General features: G+C 43.5%; 1 long non-coding RNA gene across 1 annotated transcript in view; it reads left to right on the top strand.

The window, feature by feature from the left end:
• LOC122481694 overlaps positions 1–17,307 on the top strand; it is a 42,525-nt gene extending 25,218 nt beyond the window's left edge. The window contains exons 2-4 of the long non-coding RNA XR_006296911.1: positions 13,889–13,973; positions 14,522–14,631; positions 16,456–17,307. This is a non-coding gene — a long non-coding RNA (uncharacterized LOC122481694). The remainder of the gene's footprint in view (positions 1–13,888; positions 13,974–14,521; positions 14,632–16,455) is intronic.
• The last annotated feature ends 581 nt before the right edge of the window (positions 17,308–17,888 follow it).

The following is a 17,888-nucleotide window of genomic DNA, read 5'->3' as shown; positions in this document are numbered from 1 at the left end:
CCTTTTGAACCGGAATTGTAAATAAGATGCTCTGTGACCCATGGGTCAAAAAGGGAATAATCGGGCAAATAAATTTTGATTGTAATGACCATTACGAACATAACGCATTAATAATGAATATCAAGGATTCAGCTCAAAGATGTTAAAGGCAAAGTCTCCATGAGTCTTTTTTCTCTCTCTCTCTTTTCCCGTTCTTATTCCGTAACTCATCTGTAGGTGGTGATAGGGGTTTTAAAAGCAAGTATAAATTTTCATCCCCCCCAAATAACTGCTAGTTTTTATCCTGAATAATATCCTTGACTGATGAAACCCGTTTTGTCTTCTGCTATTTGCAAACAAAAAAGAAACAATAATCTACACTAATAAACAAATATGAGAAGGCATTTAAAATCCCTTTAATTTGCCTAATTAGAGAACTTTCGGGAGAGTGATTTTCAAAGGAAAACAGTTATGGCATTTGTGTCTAAATATATCTTCCTGCTTCTGTTCTACTCCAACCTGAGTGTTTTAAAAATTCTCATGTAGAGCTGATGTTGCTTTGTTAAGGACACTGTTTTTTGGAATAAGTTTTTTTTTTTAATTCCTTTTTATTTATGCAACCCTGAGCTTCCACGTTTCTTGGTGAGAGTGTTTCTGAGTTTCAAGGGAGTGATGTCTTGTCACAGCATTATCTGATGTGGGTGTGGGTTTTATTTTATTCCAGCAAAGCATTTAGCTCATTCTCTCTCTCATCTTCCTGAGCAAAGAGAAATGTAAACAGTGACAAATCGAGCTCTTCATGATTCTTTCCTGGATTTTTCTTCTGTGGTGTCACCGTCCACAGAGTTCAAATACATTGGGTATTAAGAAGAAATAATTTCATTCGATAGGGAGCAATTGATATTATGAAAAGGAGTAGCAAATATTTTATGAAATACCAACTTATCAGGTAATTTAAATTTGCTGGATATGCAAGGACTCTCCTCTCTTAATTATTAGGCACAAAGTTGATAACCTTCATCCTTGTAACTCCAGAAAGACACTTCTATGTGAACTTAATAAGAGCATTTTTCATTTAAGCAAGGCTTCTCAACCCCTTTGCTGCGGGGGTCATCACATTCATTCTTCGCTGTGGGGGTTTGTCTTGTGACCTACAGGATATGTAGGAGCATCCCTGGTCTCTACCCACTAGATGCCAGTAGTGTCCCTCCCCCAGTGTGACATCAAAAACATGTCCAGATATGGCCAGATGTCCCCTGTTGGAGCGAGGGGGGTGCCATATCTCCGTGAGTTGAGAAGGGCTGGTTTACAGTGATCTTCAATCTGGGAGTGTAATGACAGTTTCTCTACAAAGGGCAAAATTATTAGAGCATGCTGAGAATCAGAAACCCCACATTGTTGATATGGAAGCCCAGGCACAGAAGTTTATGTGCTCTTGGGGATGAAAGGGGGAATTGGAGATTAAACTTCCGCAGTGCTTGGATCAGTCTGCCTGATTGCTTCTGATCAGACGAATACTAGGATGGGGAAGGCAGAAAACAGCTAGTTGTCCCTCTGGTTAGTCCAACCTGCTTGCCAGCTGGCACTATGTTAAAGATACTTCCCAGGAGTTTTCAATGTTTAGGGTTCTAACATTACATATACATGAATGATAAAAAAAGAAATTTACAAATGGTTTTAGTAGAAATCAATGACTGTTCACGTCCATTAAAATTAAAAATGTAAGAAGTTTTATGTCCTTGCTCCCAACCTTTGTCTTTTTTGTTATTTTGTTATTGTTTGTTATATGTGTGTGTGTGTGTGTGTGTGTGTGTGTGTGTATATATATATATATATATATATATATATATAACACAGCTAACGCACGTTCATTATAAAAACAGTTAAAGGTAGATACGAGTCAAAGGGGTAAAAACCATCCCAAATCCCACACTTAGAGAGAACTAGTATTAACCTCTTGGTGTATATTCTCCAAAGATATGATTGTATAGCTTCCTTTTTCATAAAGCCCACCCTGAATAACACTTTAATATTTACTTGATGTCTATTGCTGCATCATGGTAATGCTATCTTGGTCTTTATAGGATACATTTCTTCTGTAGACTCAGATGTCTTCTGATTTATGGTTATTGTTGCAAAATCCCAGCGAGGTAGAAGGAACAAGTATTATTATCTCTTATTTATGAAGTATTAAAAGGTAAAGAGGGTTTAAGTGGATTACTTAATGCCACAGAGTTATCAGGGGAAGAAGTTTGAATAAGATTCCAGGTTTTCTGCTTCCTAATTCAATGTGCTTTCCATTAGTCTGTTTTAATTATTTTAAGTATAGATTTATATAAAAACTGTCTTTACCAAAACTTCAGGTGCTTTAGGGATAATTTTTAACCCAGACAATGCCCGAACCCCTTACGGGAAGTTGTAATGATAAAGGGAGCCGGTGGAGGAAAAGTGTACATGAGACGGAAAGAGATATATCAGAATTAGTGCTCATAAACTTGGCCCTCCCCTCCCTCAAACCGGATTGCCATTTAAATGTGCTGAGCCTTGTGGCTGCTAGAGAATAAGTGTGTGCATCGCAATTCTCTGAACTAGAGCAAAATGGTACATATAACCACAAGGCCTGTAAGGCACAGACACATATTATAAATCCGTAAAATGGGCTGGGTATGCGTTAGGGAGAGGTGGTGACTGTGACAAATGGCGGTGTGCATGTTCCCTCCAAAGGGGACAGCCACTCCTCAGCTCTAGTGGGAACATGCACCCAGTGCTGTGAGGCCTCCTGATTTTACGGAAAAATCAAAACTAGGATTTTAATGGAAAACATCTTGATTAAAAACAAACATGGGGTGCCTGGGTGGCGCAGTCGGTTAAGCGTCCGACTTCAGCCAGGTCACGATCTCGCGGTCCGTGAGTTCGAGCCCCGCGTCGGGCTCCGGGCTGATGGCTCGGAGCCTGGAGCCTGTTTCCGATTCTGTGTCTCCCTCTCTCTCTGCCCCTCCCCCGTTCATGCTCTGTCTCTCTCTGTCCCCCCAAAAATAAATAAACGTTGAAAAAAAATTAAAAAAAAAAACCCAACAAACACTGCCATCCACACCAGTAGATTAGCAAGTCAAGGTTGCCTTGCAGGCCTAGGTGTATTCTTGGCACGCTCAAATATTTTTAAAGTTCCATCAGGAACAACAATGGATCTGGTGGGTGAAAATCTTCCTTTCAACTTGGAAATGTTCCTCAAGAGGGAACCTGAGGGTGGCTCAATTTCTTCTTCTTCTTTACAAAATGCTCCCCGATTTTGTCTCCATTCAAGACATCTCCTCTCCTAGGGCTGCTGTCTACCCACTGTCCGCATCACGGCTCCCGCATAGGTGTGCCCTGTCATGGGACAGGGGCTGATGGCACAGGCTTGGAGGCAGCAGGCTTCTGGTTAGTAAGTAGTTCTGAGACCTGTCACTCAGTCTAAGAAAATTGCCTTGCAGTGTCTACCCTTGGTTTGATAAATCTTATCTGACAGTCTCCTCCTGGTCTGCAATTTCTCTGAATTTTCAGGTGATCTGTCCCTGCAGGAAACTAGAAGGTGATTTTCCATTCACAACCATGAACAGTTGTTTTTGCCTAAAAATATATTCATGAACTGATTTGTTTCCTTCAAATATAACAAAACCTTCTCCCCGGAATAGAAGGGGACAGTCATTTCCGTCAGATTGTGTTCAGATTAGAGACATTCAAAAAAAAATTTCCTGCTCTGGAGTTCTTCTAAGTTTTCTGTTATGAGAAAAACATTTCTCCCTGAAGAACTGAATTCAGGAGCCCAGCAGCACCATGATTTATTTTCCATTCCCTCCAATGCCCTATAAAACACATGCAAAAATGGCATAAACCAGTTCCAGATATAGATATAAAAATGTGCAGAGGGTATTTTGTTATGTAAGTTAATGTATTATATGCACCTATATGACGGTAAATGGATGCAAAATTCTTCAAAGTACTTTGGGAGAATAAAGAACACGAAAACGTCCGGGTTTTTTTCACAGAATCATGTTATGAAGAAGTTGGCCATGAGAGGGCAGCATTGCCCACACAAATCACAGGATGGTTACTAAATTTGAACCTCACAGATACTGTTTTGAGTTTCAAACATCCACCATTTGGTTTCAAACACAAGCCATAATAATAGAAGCAACATCCTTTATGCTGGAAATGTCACAATTTTTTTCAATAAAACATCTTTATCTTACGGCCTGGGCAGCCATTAGGTCAAGGCTGTCCTGATCTAACAATGGCATTTCTCTTTTTTCTCATGTTTCTTTTTTCTTTTCCAGCGGGTCTCTTTCACATTCTGTTCTGTTTCTGTGGTTTGATGACTTCTTTTTAAAAATCACCCTGCTCTTTTAAGATCCTGGCCACATTGTTTAACCCCAGGGAGCCTCAGCTTCTCTGTCTGTGAAACTCCCGGGCAGTCTGGGGTGGCGGATAACACGCGGAGTCTGCTGTGGGCAGACGTTGGTCTTGCGTCTTAGACCCACCTTTCCCCATCCGTGATCGGTGTCTGCCTCGCACAGCTCTCGTGAGGATGTACTTTCTAATGGATTTATAAATGCCTGGAACATAGAAAGTGCTCAATAAACATCAAAGGAACAGTGTGTTTTCTTTTAATTGAATGGGTTAACATTTAAAAATCTGGAAAGATTGCATACAATTTCTTACCAATCCAGTCTCGTTCACGCATGTTACTTGCCTGGCTTTCACGGATGCTCAGGTTTCTGTAGGTCCCTGGGTCCATTCATTATCTTCAGAAAATGCACCCTGGCCAGCGAGGACAGCTGAAGGGAGGAAAACTTTATTTTTGCCCCAGACTGCAGAAGATGATTGCGCCCTGGCCCAACAACGCTGCAGATTCTTTAATCTGAGCAATCCAAAACCCTTAGCGCGGCAATTTATCTAATTTGTTTCTTTTGTCAGATTTCATTCTGAGGTTGAAGCTTTTGAAAGACCAGGAGAGGGCATTTCCTATGCGAAGTTTGGTTTCCTTCCTTCCCGGGTGGCAGGTTGCAAGGTCAGGATTGTCAAACGGGGAGAGGACATCTGGGGTCTGACCGTAGAGCCAAATGTCACTAGGGGCAGACTCAGCAGAGACATCCTTTCTTCTTTTTGCCCATTTGCTTTCTTCAGCCCTCCTACCCTTGTGTGTTCAGGTTTTCTTAGTGTTAGTTTTAACCTTGAAAAAAAAAAGTGTGCGATTTTTTAAAATTTAAAAAAATTTTTTTTAATGTTTATTTATTTTTGAGACAGAGAGAGACAGAGCATGAATGGGGGAGGGTCACAGAGAGGGAGACACAGAATCTGAAACAGGCTCCAGGCTCTGAGCTGTCAGCGCAGAGCCCCACGCGGGGCTCGAACTCATGGAGTGCGAGATCATGACCTGAGCCGAAGTCGGCCGCTTAACCGACGGAGCCACCCAGGTGCCCCAAAACTGTGTGATTTCTAAAATAAAGATATAAAGGTTATTTCCTCACAGCAGGAGGCTGGGGAGAAAGCTTTGCCCTCCCCAGGAGCCCGGGGTGGGGAAGGATTTAGTGATCCTCTCATCAACACTTCTAGAACTGCGCTAAGTTACCGAAGGAAAACTGCTCATTTATCTCACCCTTTGCCATGAAATGTTCAGAGAAGAGTGTGCTCGTTGGCACCTGCTCTCAAGGTGGCGGCAGACACTCAGAATGGTGTTTCCGTTGAACTTCCTGCCTTTCTGCTCATTGAAAAACACAGCACATCGAGGGGCTGCTGCGAGAACACTTTCCAGCCTATAAATCGGGGCTGGAGGAGATGCTTAATTAAATCAGTTCGGAGGTTACAGGAAGGAAAAGCAAACCTCTCCTCCCAGAGTTGACCTGGTTCAAGGAATGTGGCAGTGAGAGAGAACTTGGAAATGTGTTAGTAGGACTAATGCAAATATACCAGAATCAGGCACTTCCTTGCCAGCCTAACAAAGCAAGAGCATAGGATGCAGCGACGGACGACTCGGGCTTTGACCTTCCAACTTCATTCTGTGTGCAAGAAACACGGGTCTGACAATGACTGGAGAGGCTGAATGGCTGTGTTTCAGTTTACAGCACAAAAGACAGGCTTTCTCTTTTTTTTATGTTTTTTTAATTTTATTTTTGAGAGAGAGACAGAGTGTGAGTGGGGGAGGGGCAGAGAGAGAGGGAGACACAGAATCTGAAGCAGGCTCCAGGCCCCGAGCTGTCAGCAAGGGCCGGATGCCGGGCCTGCACCCACCGACTGTGAGATCATGACCTGAGCCGAAGTCGGACGCCCAACCGACTGAGCCACCCAAGCGCCCCAAAGGACCGGCTTTCTTAAACGAACTTAATTTCTACAGCATCCTGTTATTTGCTGGCCAGGAATTGGGAAACCTTGAGTCAGTCCTATATCAGAATTCTGTGTTGGAAAGGGCAGATCATTAACTAAAACCTACCAGTTCACGACTGGGGACACCTGGTTAGAATTTAGGATTGTAGGCTGTGGAGTGGGCAACAAAGGAAAACACGCCTGCACAGAAGGGGAAAGGAACAGGCTGCATGCATTCAGGCTGGAGTACTGACTATGTCACCGACTCAGCATGCCCGGTGCAGGAATAGTCCACGCGACCCAGCTGGTCCCTCCTTTCTCCTTGAGCTCTCTCTGAGGTTCACGGGCACACGAGATCATGTGGCACCTGTCAATAACCTTCTCTCTGCATGTCACCTCTACTTGAAAGATAGGATCATGTGACTGAAGGAAAAACAGCAGGACCTAAATGTGGAGTCTCGGCATTTGGTTTTAGCCAGAAGATAAGAAAGCTAAAGCAGTAACTTGGGTTCAGATGCCTGGGTGGCTCAGTCAGTTAAGCATCTGACTTGGGCTCTTGTCACGATCTCACAACTCATGGATTCGAGCCCCGTGTCGGGCTCTGGGCTGACGGCTCAGAGCCTGGAGTCTGCTTTGGATTCTGTGTCTCCCTCTCTCTGACCGTCCCCTGCTTGCTCTCTCTCTGTCTCTCACAAATAAATAAACATAAACATCAAAAAAAAAAAAGTATGCTGGGTTCAGTCAAGTCCATCAGCACAGGATGCTAGAACCTTGGTCGTGGTTGTATGGCTCAATCTGGAGCACACGTGTTCCAGTGATAAATGTCATGTGGGGAAGGAAAAAAGTTTTCCTCTACTCTCTTAGGATCCCTGGTTGGGTCTGAAAATTAAAGTGACAAAGACAGATAAATGGGAGAAAAGCAAACATATTTAGTTAACATCAATTTTATGCGACACAAGAGCCTTCATAAGGAAATGAAGGCCTTCAGAAATGGTTAAAATTGAGTGTTTCTATGGTAGGTTGGATGAAGAATGAAGAGTCATGGAAAGATATGATAAGGCAAAGGGTAGGAGCTCAATGGCGTAAACTGTGGGAAACTTGGCAAGGTCTGTTGGTTTGGGTTCTTTTCAGTGTCCCTCCATCTTGGGAGACGAGGACACTCCTTTCCTCCACTTATAGGGAGGGCACCTCTCACGTGACACTCTTATGTGTGACCTCTTTCAGGGGGGACGAGGAAGTTAGAGAGTCCCTCCTACACCTGCTGTATCTTGAACTCCTATAGCTTAAATATATCGAACAGACCAAGGTGCGTATTTTAGGGTAGCACATCCAGAACGCCATCAGTCATGATGCGAAACAAAGCAGTCAGTCCTCGGAATCATTACCCGCTCCCTCACATCTATAGCCATGTATTGATCACACTTGTTTTCCATTCATAATTTTCCATGACTCATTATTTCCCATGATACATCCATATCCATCCCGTTAGCCCCTTTGGATCTATTTGTTAGCTGGATCAATTCTTGTTAGGACTTTAGGTTAATAGTCAGAGCAGGACGGAAGGAGAGCATTGGGGCAGGAGTTTATTCACACCTCCTGTGGCTGACTAGATGGGCACGCCACCCCCCTCACCTTTCCTATGTCATTCTTCACTCTCTGGCACTGTCTTTGTTTCCCATGCCCCTCCTCCTGTTTTCCTGTTCCTTACAGGAGGCAAAGGGGGTCTGAATGACACAGCCGGGGTGAGAGAGGGCAAATGTTTGCCTCATGCTAAGCAGCTACCCCTTCTCTCCATGTCCTCACTAATGAACAGCCAAGAAATGAACAGATGAAGGATGAGAAGTGGAGAAATAAGGACGGAGAAGTCCAAAGGTGTGTGGGAGGCCTGGAGAGCAGGGGAGCTGAAGGCAGGGATTTAAGATCTAGAGCAGGGATGACACTGGGTTTGCCTTGAGCAGCTGCCCCCTCTCTCTGGCCTCAGCTGTAAACTCAGGGGCCAGCCTCGATGGGCTCTAGGTCTGCCCAGGTACGACCCGGGAAGCCGTGGTTTGCAACGGGAAACTCCTGTAGCACACTTTTAAAATTAATTTATTAAAAAGAAAGCTGCCTGTGATCTGTATATTTCTACTCCATTATCAGTGCAGTTGTATATGAGTGACTTATTTGAACCAATGTAAAAAAGAAAAAAAAAAAGCACCAAAAGGCAGAAAAATGAAACAGGAGATGATACTACCAGACTCATTCTGGTAAGTGAGTAATTTGTTTATTCCTTTGGTACTTGGGGTTGCCACTAAATCTGGTCTGGAGAAGCCAGTAAATATTTTTAATGTGACAAGAATATCAGAGCATTCTGTGCAAGGCACACTTTGTTGCTCCAAGTTTTATTTCTTTTTTTATCATTAGCCATAACCTTTTGGGGCCTGATCTCAACCAAGAGCCACATGCAATCCTGAGAAGGGTCAGAGGCCAGCTAAAGCCACCGCCACGTGCTGGGCCATCTGCCAGTAATTCACGTGACAGTGGCCAGGTCCCTCCAGTATGTTGCAGATTTGTGACACAATTCAAGGATATTTGTTTTTATTGTGGTGTTACCATATATATCTTGGGCTGATCATGGGGAGGGGTTCAAAACCTCTTTAGACCCATACACCCTTTCCACCCAGCTGATACCATTTGCTTTGTGCATTTTGATCCACCTGCTAGCAAGTGTATTCTCTTCTCTCCAATGCATTATGTAAAGGAAATACACACACACACACACACACATACACACACACACACACACACACACACACACACCCATCTGCCCATCGTTGTGAAAAGCTAATAAAAATAATAGCAAAGAAAGGCAGGGTTTATTTAATTTGGGTTAGACGTGAGCAACATTGATTTCCTTGTCTCAAGACAACTCATATCTTGCAGAGGTTCTATAAAACTCCTAAAAGGCAAAGTAAAGCTGGAGAGGTTCCCTTAGCGACTCCTACCTGGCACACAGAGAGTTAAACTTAAGGGGGGGGGGGGAATTGAAATGCAATCCTGGCTCGTGTTACCCATTAGCTGGGTATATTGACCAAACTTATAGTCAGATAATGCAAACAATAACAAAGTTATTGATTGAAGAGATGTCAGGCAAATAGGTACTTATTATGATGCTGCTGATAAGCTCGGGGTCTCCCTCACGTGACAGTGACAGAGGCCTATTGATTCTGCAGTTGGTCATCCGTGGCTTCCAGCTGACACGGAATCTGCAGGCTGCTTCCACACGCAGGAGCTAGACTTCCCTAGCGTGGCGGGGTGGGGGGCGGGCGGGGGGCGAGATCACCTAAGAGAATGCCACCAAACTCTGGCTGTGGGGAAAGGAAGGGGTGACTCTACACCAAAAAGGAGCCCGTGAGCAAAACCTTGCAGTGCCAGCGGGTCACAGAACACTGTGGGGCTGTGTCCTCCGTGGGCCACCTTCCTCCCCCGCGACCGGAGAGCACACACAAGGGCAGGTCCTTAAGCAGCTGTCACTAGCGCTGAGCTCTGAGCTGACCAGTAGGGGTGCGGAAGACAGATGAGACCCACAGACCCTCCCCACTGAAAACCAAATGTATCACCTCTCCAGCACATCTGCTCCCCAACCTGGGCCTTCCAGTTGGCAGGGAAATCTGGCCAGACGTTCTATTATTGCTTCTCCCAGCATGTGATCAGCCTGAGGCATTCATGGTTGATTGTCTAAATTTTAGATGTGAACCAGCAAAACACCATCTCTCTTAGCGCTTTTAGTATTAGCCGATTATATGGCTGTGGAAGAGATGGAATAATACTCATTAGTTTTTTGGATGGCCTCGCAAGAAAAGGATGCTTGGTGCCTGCCAAACAGAACTGGTGATTGTTTTGACACTTGAGGGTGTGAGGGAGAGAGGGAAGCTGGTGTGGGAGTGTAGCGTAGAGGATGAGACGAGGAGGGGGTTATTTATTTCTTACTTTCCCATAGATGAGTCCATAGATGATTTGCTGGTCTCCTATGTAACGGAACAAAACACTTTGTGTTCATCATAACTGGTTCTTCTTCATGCAGAATGACACCAAGCTATGGGATATTTACGCAAAGGTTGTGCTCTAGGAAGGAAGAGGAATATCATTCATTCATTCATTCATTCATTCATTCAGTAGATATCTACTGAGGGTCTACCATGTGCCCGGCTTGGTACACAGAGCTGGGTAGAGCAGTTGAACAAGGTAGCCAGTCCCTGCCCCTTGCTGGTTTCCATCTGATGAAGGGGGGTGGGGGAGGAGGTGGGAAGCGGTGTAGACACAGGTGGTGCGCAAACACGTTTAATTACTATTTTGGGAGATTTAGGTTGTTTCCAATTTTCTTGCTCCCCTAAATAACGATGGACCCCTTTTGGGGGTCTTGGAGTCTTCTGTGGGAAAACCGATATGGGTTTTAAAGTCATCCCTTTCTGAATTGGGATGTCCAGCCTTACAGATGTTGTTTTTTGAGACTTCTTTCTTGGGGTTATGTTTCAAAGCTTCCTTTTAATATCCTCAGTCCTTTGAGGGTGAATCTAATTTGACTTTTAGAAATAGTCAAGCATCATCTGGCCTTACATCTGGTGAACGTGGCGAGGATGAATCATCACCATCTTCTTTTGTTGTTAAGAATGTGTGGCTATAAAGTAATGCGACTGATTTTGGGGTCGCGGGTGAGGCTTTTAAAAACACGCTAGAAGCAACTCAGGGGAGGACTTCTAAAGTGTTTTCAGCACCGGCAGCATCTTTGCTATAGGGAAATGGAACAGACGGCACGCGGGCTTTGACGTCAGAGTGTCCCGGGTCTTGCCTGGATTCCTGTGCTTCCTCCCTGTGAAGCCAGGTACTTGGCCCCCTATATGCCTCAAGTTGATCATTTGCAAAATGAAGCTAATTTTATTCATCACACAGACTTATGATGAGTGTTAAATAACATAAAATAACTACCAGTAAAGCATCTGGTACAGTGCCTGGCGGATGGCAGTTGTGATTATCGATAATACGTGAAGCACTTCCCAGAAGGAATACATTGAAGGGAACTACTTTTTTTCACCCCCCGCTTAAAACTGTAACTTCCAACATTTGGAAAAGATATCAGCTCCGTGCTCAGGATAGTCGGATATTATCCGCTTGCTGCCCCAGATCCGCCCTCTACTTTTTTCCAACCTGCTCTGTATCCTGTGTGGACTGCATTGGGCAGACCCGAGTTCCCCAGATTCTGGATGGATTCAGACGAGGGTGGCATTGACAGGCAGGCAGGAGAAGAGAGTGGGGTGTTCATCTGCCCAGCTCGCTTTCCCAGAAGGTGCAGCCTTCTCCCCGAGGCCACAACTCTCAGGTCCCAGCCCCGTTGGGCGGCTCCCTCCCCCTCTCACCTAGGGCAGGTGACAGTTCTGAAATGCTAGCCCCAAGGTGCTTCACCGTCCTTGTGGGTTTCTCTTAACCCTACCCACACTCACAAATAAACTCTTCATTAACTAACTCTTCCTTAAGTTACCCTAGCTGGATCGCTGACTGATACACATAGTTAGTTTCTGGTTTTGGTCTAGTCAAGCCCTAAGGTTGCGATTAAAGTGATTTGATTGTGCTGACTGTGTCTGGAAAGAGAATAGGATCTTATAAATTTTGAGCTATGCAAAAAGCAGAATTTCACAGAGATGCTGAGAGCAGTCTTCAGAAATGCATACGCCTGACGCTGTTTGCTTTCTAGGCAAACCGTGGGATCTCCCTCTTCCCTCTGTCCTCCAGTAACGTTACACATGTCTTCATGTTAAGTGCTTGCATTGTCTTATTCTGACAATAAGGAGCACTCAGAATAAGTAATGCTCCTCAGTGAGTCACAAATGGAATCCGTGTCAGCCAGTGTCGTGAAATGGATCTATAACTGGCTTTTTGTCCCTCAATTTGAGATGATCTAATTCAATTTCTATGATTTATAGCTTGGGAGAAGACACTCTCTGTCCCCCTCCCGAACTTTCATTCTGTTTCTTATTCCCAAATTTCCCGGGATCTGAAGGGAATTCATTTCTGAAGGCAAACGAGCCTATTACCACAGCCTACTGCTAATGATTGTCATTTTGGTTTACTATTGCTGTTAACACAGGAGATGTGAAGTGTCACCAAAACCAATCTGCGTCTCTGCTATGGAGATGAAATTTCTTTTGTAGGGCAAACAAACAAGTTTTTTGAGAAGTTGACTGTGCAAATCATGAGGACAGTGTAATGGCTGGTCTGGTTGCCGACATGAACTAATTTTTTTTTAAAGATTTTTATTTTTTTAAATGTTTATTTTGAGACACACACACACACACACACACACACAGTGCAAACAAGGGATGGGCAGAGAGAGAGGGAGACACAGAGTCTGAGCTGTCCGCACAGAGCCCGACGCGGGGCCCGCACCCATGAACCAGTGAGATCGTGACCTGAGCTGAAGTCGGATGCTCAACTGACTGAGCCACCCAGGCGCCCCAACCAACGTGAACTAATTTAAGGATGAGCGGAGGGCTCTGGTAGCTTCTGTAGTGGCCACTGCCCAGCCTGCATCCTTCTACAAGGCTGGCACATTATCTCCAGCTTCCCTTTCTCCAAGGAATTGCCCGGGGCCAACAGGAGCCGCCGGACAGGAGGCTACTGTCCTCTCCAGCCATCCTGTGGCAAATGATTGACATGATGGCACAGAAGGCAAAACTCCTTGCCTAAAGGGCTGCACCTCGGCCGAGGCCTCCCTTCCTTCGCTCTTCCCCACTCTGTCCCTTTCACCTTCTGACAGTTTTCTCTTTTGAGTACATCCTCAGTAAATCATGCACCCCCTTGAATTCCCATCTCAGGCTCTGCTTCAGGAAGCCTGGCCCTTCTCCTGATCTTATGGCTGGAGAAATGGTAAGTGTGAGAGGTGGAGAGAGAAAGGTGCTCTTCCTCTGTGGTGCACGCAGTGGATTTGGCAGCCGCTGCTTCTCAGATGCTCTTGGGATAAATAGACGCCATTTTGATGACCGCATATGACATGTCAGTGGACCAAACAGTTGTTTGAGCTCTGACTTTCACCGGGAGTGAGAAGACTTTAAACATCCTGACCCTCAACTGTCTCTGGATAGCTTATGTCACCAAAATTCTTGAGTCAGAGACACTGGTTGCCACTTGCTCTGCTGAGAGCATTTGGCCAGATCTTTTGTCCATGAGCCTTTGGTTGTGGTCCTAGGTCCCTGGTATTTTTGATGATTTGCCAACATGGCCTTAGACTATCTGGGAACTCCTTGCTCTTCCTTTTTGGAAAGTGCCCTCGCCCTTCCTTTTTGCCAAATCGAGCCCCTCATCACACAGAAGCCTAAATCAATCTCTGAGGGACCCTGTCTCTCTGGCCACGCTGGGCACTACTGTATCCCGCTGACGTTCATGAAGCCGAATTCCACAGAGCTGTACTCAAATTGAAGGCACCTGTACCCTTCTTTTAAAAAAAAATTAAAAAAATTGTGTGGTATAACGTACATAAAAGACACACGTCTCAAGCATGCAGGTGGCTGAATTTTTACATGTGTATTTTCCCCAGAAACTGCCACCTGGATCAAGGTCTAGAACGTTTCCAGCGCGCCATGCTCCTTCTCAGTCTATTATCATCCACCCGCCCATAAGAGGTAAGCACTCTTCTGACTTCTAATTACAGACTAGGTGCGGCATTCTTGGACTTCATATAGAATGGAATCATGCAGTATGTATTCCTTTGTGTCTGGCCTCCTTCACTCATTGTTATGCCTATGAGAGCCACCTACTGTTTGTTCTTTTGTTTACAGCTTTTCTTGTTGCATGTTTTAATATTCTGTATGTTTTTGCCCTGTTTCCCCTTTTATCTTGCATACTGCTTGAAGTATAGGCTGTATCTTTTATGTATTTCCTATATGAGCATATCGTGGACGTTTACAAATATTCCCTGGGTGAATGCTGACTGATTCCTGTTCATAGGGTACTTAGTGAAAGCAAGCTTTTGTCTTCTCTTCCTGTTGTATGTGTAGTTGAAGTAGTTGTGTCTTCTCTTCCTGTTGTATGTGTAGTTGAAATGGTTATGTCTGGGGCTGCAGCATGTTTTACTGGGAAGTAACAACAGTAATAAATATTTATAGGACCTGTATCCAAGGCGTCTATAGTGACTTGCAGTTTCTAAGTTCATCTTTTCATTTTCTCATAGAGCTTGGCAGGAAAGCCACCGAGGTCATTCTGCTGAAGCGGGGAGGCTAAGATGTGCTGAGGTGAAGCCCCGACCCCGAGTCCTGGCGAACCTTAGTGGCAAAACTGAAGGTCTAACCTAGTTTTAGCTCATTCTCTCTCTTGGATTCAATCCCATGTTTCTCTCATCCCTGTTCCCAAGGAAAGAGATGCATTAGTACAACCACAAATATTAGTAGAGGTTTAACGTTTTGGAATCCTGTCATTATAGGAGTTATGTCACTGCTTCATTCTATGTGTGTGTGTGTGGGGCGGGGGGGTTACCGGCTTGTCTTTAAACTTATTTTGTCCTCTAGCTTTTGTGATACTCTTTAAAGGCGTTACTTTAAAATAAATCAGATGTAGGAAGTTACAGATTTACCGACCTGATAAGGGGAGGGGTTAACTGATGCCTCTCCATGGTAAAGGTACCTGATGTTTTCTGTTTCTGGGGAATTCAGTACACTGGGGACCACAGTTCAAGAGAGGCCAGAGTGCTGACCAGCTTCTTGCCACATCTTTTTTGGCCACAATCTTTCTTTGTTTCCTGTGGATCGCATGTCCTCTTTATAATAGAAATGAGTGGGGAATAGGATTCATTCGATAAGAAGAAGAGTGATGCCCCTCTTGGCTAGATATTTGAAGTCCTTTATTGCTATTTGATCCACAAACACACGCAATAGTAGATAACATCCAGTGGGCACTGGCCAGCTACGGGAGCTACGGAAATTTGAGAGTTTTCAGAGAACTTGTAAGACTAAAGTCAAATCTATCTTCCCCTTTTTTGTCTTAAATTTCAATTTCATTTTCATTCATGTCGTTTGATCTGTGGTCTGTTGTGGAGGGAGGAAAAACACTTTTTCCTTCTACCTTTCTGGGTTTTCAGCTGGGGCCCCCGTAACAACGGAGAGACGAATATTTGTTTAATATTTTACTGTAAGTTTCATGTGACACGGGAGCCTTCGTAAGGAGATGAAGACCTAAAGAAAGGGCTGGCCCTCAGTGTTTTTATGCTATAGGTTTGGTAAAGAATTGAAAGTTATGGGGAAATGTGATAGGACAAAGGGGTACGAGCTAAAGGTAGTAAACGGAGGGAAACTTAGCAAGGCCTGTTTGTTAAGATTCCTGGTCTTGGAAGACAAGGTTGTTCATTTCTTCCGGGGATAGGGAGGGTGCCTCTCAACTGAGAATCGTCATTTTTTAAATTTTTGTTCATTTTTTTCAGATGGGGGAGGGGCAGAGGGCAAGAGCATCTTTTTTTTTTATTTTAAAATTTTATTTAAATCCAAGTTAGTTAACATAAGATGTAATAATGATTTCAGGAGTAGACTTTAGTGATTTATCACTTACATATCTACCCAGTGCTCGTCCCCAAAAATGGTCTCCTTAGTGCCCATCACCCATTTAGTCCCTCCCTTCCCCCACCCCTCCAGCCACCCTTAGTTTGTTCTCTGTATTTAAGAGAGAGAGAGAGGGGGCCGGTGGAATCTTAGGCAAGCTCCATGCTCAGCATGGAGCCTGATGTGGGGCTCAGTCCCACGACTCTGGGTTCATAACCTGAGCCGAAATCAAGAGTTGGATGCTCAACCGACTGAGCCATGCAGGTACCCCAACCTAGGGTCTTATCACCTGCTTTAGGGGAGAAGGGGGAAGTTAGTGAATCCTTCCTACACTCGGTGTTTCTCAGATTCCTTTAGCTTAAGATATTCAACATGCTGAGGTGCCGTATTTGGGGGCAGTATGTCCTGAACCCCATCATTTGGTGCATTAAAAATCTCTTGATATCATCAGTATTTCATTACTTGTTGACAAATGGACTGAAATGGGAATTTATCCCAATTTCTAGCTTCTGTCTGTTTTTTTTAATCAGCCTAAAATCATGCCTGGGATAATTGTAATTTTCTTCTTAACTTCTAGGGTGATTTAACAAGAAGCTTTAAGAACAACAATATATATTAATGGCAAATGGGCTCCCAGTATTGAGATCTGTTTAAGTGTTTTTGATTCTTTAAGCTCACATAATGAAGGTACTGAACTAACAAATAAATAACTGTTCTTGGAAGAAAACCCCACATCAGAGTAAATATTAACAAAGGATCTGGTTATGGCACACATTGAACTTCAGGTAATTATGTTCTTTATTTTGAAAAAAAGTTCAAAATGCCGCATAGATGCTCAGTCCAGGAAGGAAAAGGCTTTACAATTTACATTGTTCATGGGATGCTGTGACAATAAACAGAATTGCTCTTCTGGAAGCATCTGTTAAGCCAATTACATGGCAAATTTTCAAGTTCTAGAATGGGTAGGTTTGCAATTGGTGAAAACTTTGATAACCAAGAGAAGACAGGATCTAGAGAAGAGAGCAGGTGATAAACAGAATCCTGATGGTGTCTATGTTTTAATGCAACCTGGAAATTAGACACTTTTACATGCAATATTTTTTTTTCACATAACAGTTCCCAAATAAACAGTTAAAGTGGTTTTAGGTGATTAAAGCAATATAGAAGATTAGTTTTGTTATGTATAATCACCTTTGCTTCTCCTTTATTGATGAAAAGAACTCTTCTCAGCGGGTTGTGTTATCTATTTTAGATGTTGCCTGATCTTGTTTTTTAAATGTAAATCAGCTTTTTAATCTTTTTTTATGTAAATTTGATAGCCCGTACCAGCAATTATTCTGCTTTGTTGCAGCTCCCTCTTTAGAACTGTCTCTGTTTTATGTTTAATTGTCCTAATTGTCCAAATTTGAATAAACCTGGAGAACAGCAATGGAGATCATTACTTGTTTTTAAATTTACAAAAAGGTTTAAGCACTCCTTCCTGAACTTCCCTTTAATTCTTTACACTGTTAATTATGATCTGGGAGATTGGAAAACCTTGTTATTGTCCCCAGAGCTGCTACTCCAAATTATAGGTTTGTTTATTTTTGTTTTACTACTTTATATCAGACTTCTCCTTCTTGTGAACATGATAAAAAGCTCATCAGAGAAAATTTAGATTCACTTTTTAATCAGTGCAAGATTTTAGCAAGGGGGTATCTACACGAAGATATACATTATGTATTTTTAGAAGTTGGAGCCCGTAACTATAGTCCAGGAAAGGGAATTCATCCATTTCATACCCATCTATCATCCATCCATCCATCCATCCATCCATCTATCTTTCCACCACCCACCCATCTATCCACCCACGTAGCCATCCAACTAGCCATCAACTTATGGAGGGCTTGAACTGGATGACACATCAATTCAATGAGATTATGTTCTGATTTAATAATTTTTAGCAAATGAGTAGATTAGATTCTAGGTCAAAACTGAATTTTTAAGTTGATTTATTGCATAACTTAATTG

The sequence above is a fragment of the Prionailurus bengalensis genome, chromosome C1, assembly GCF_016509475.1.
Source record: "Prionailurus bengalensis isolate Pbe53 chromosome C1, Fcat_Pben_1.1_paternal_pri, whole genome shotgun sequence".
Taxonomy (NCBI): Eukaryota; Metazoa; Chordata; class Mammalia; order Carnivora; family Felidae; genus Prionailurus; species Prionailurus bengalensis.
Note: the sequence above shows the minus strand (reverse complement) of the source record. Positions and strands in the feature narration are given on the sequence as shown.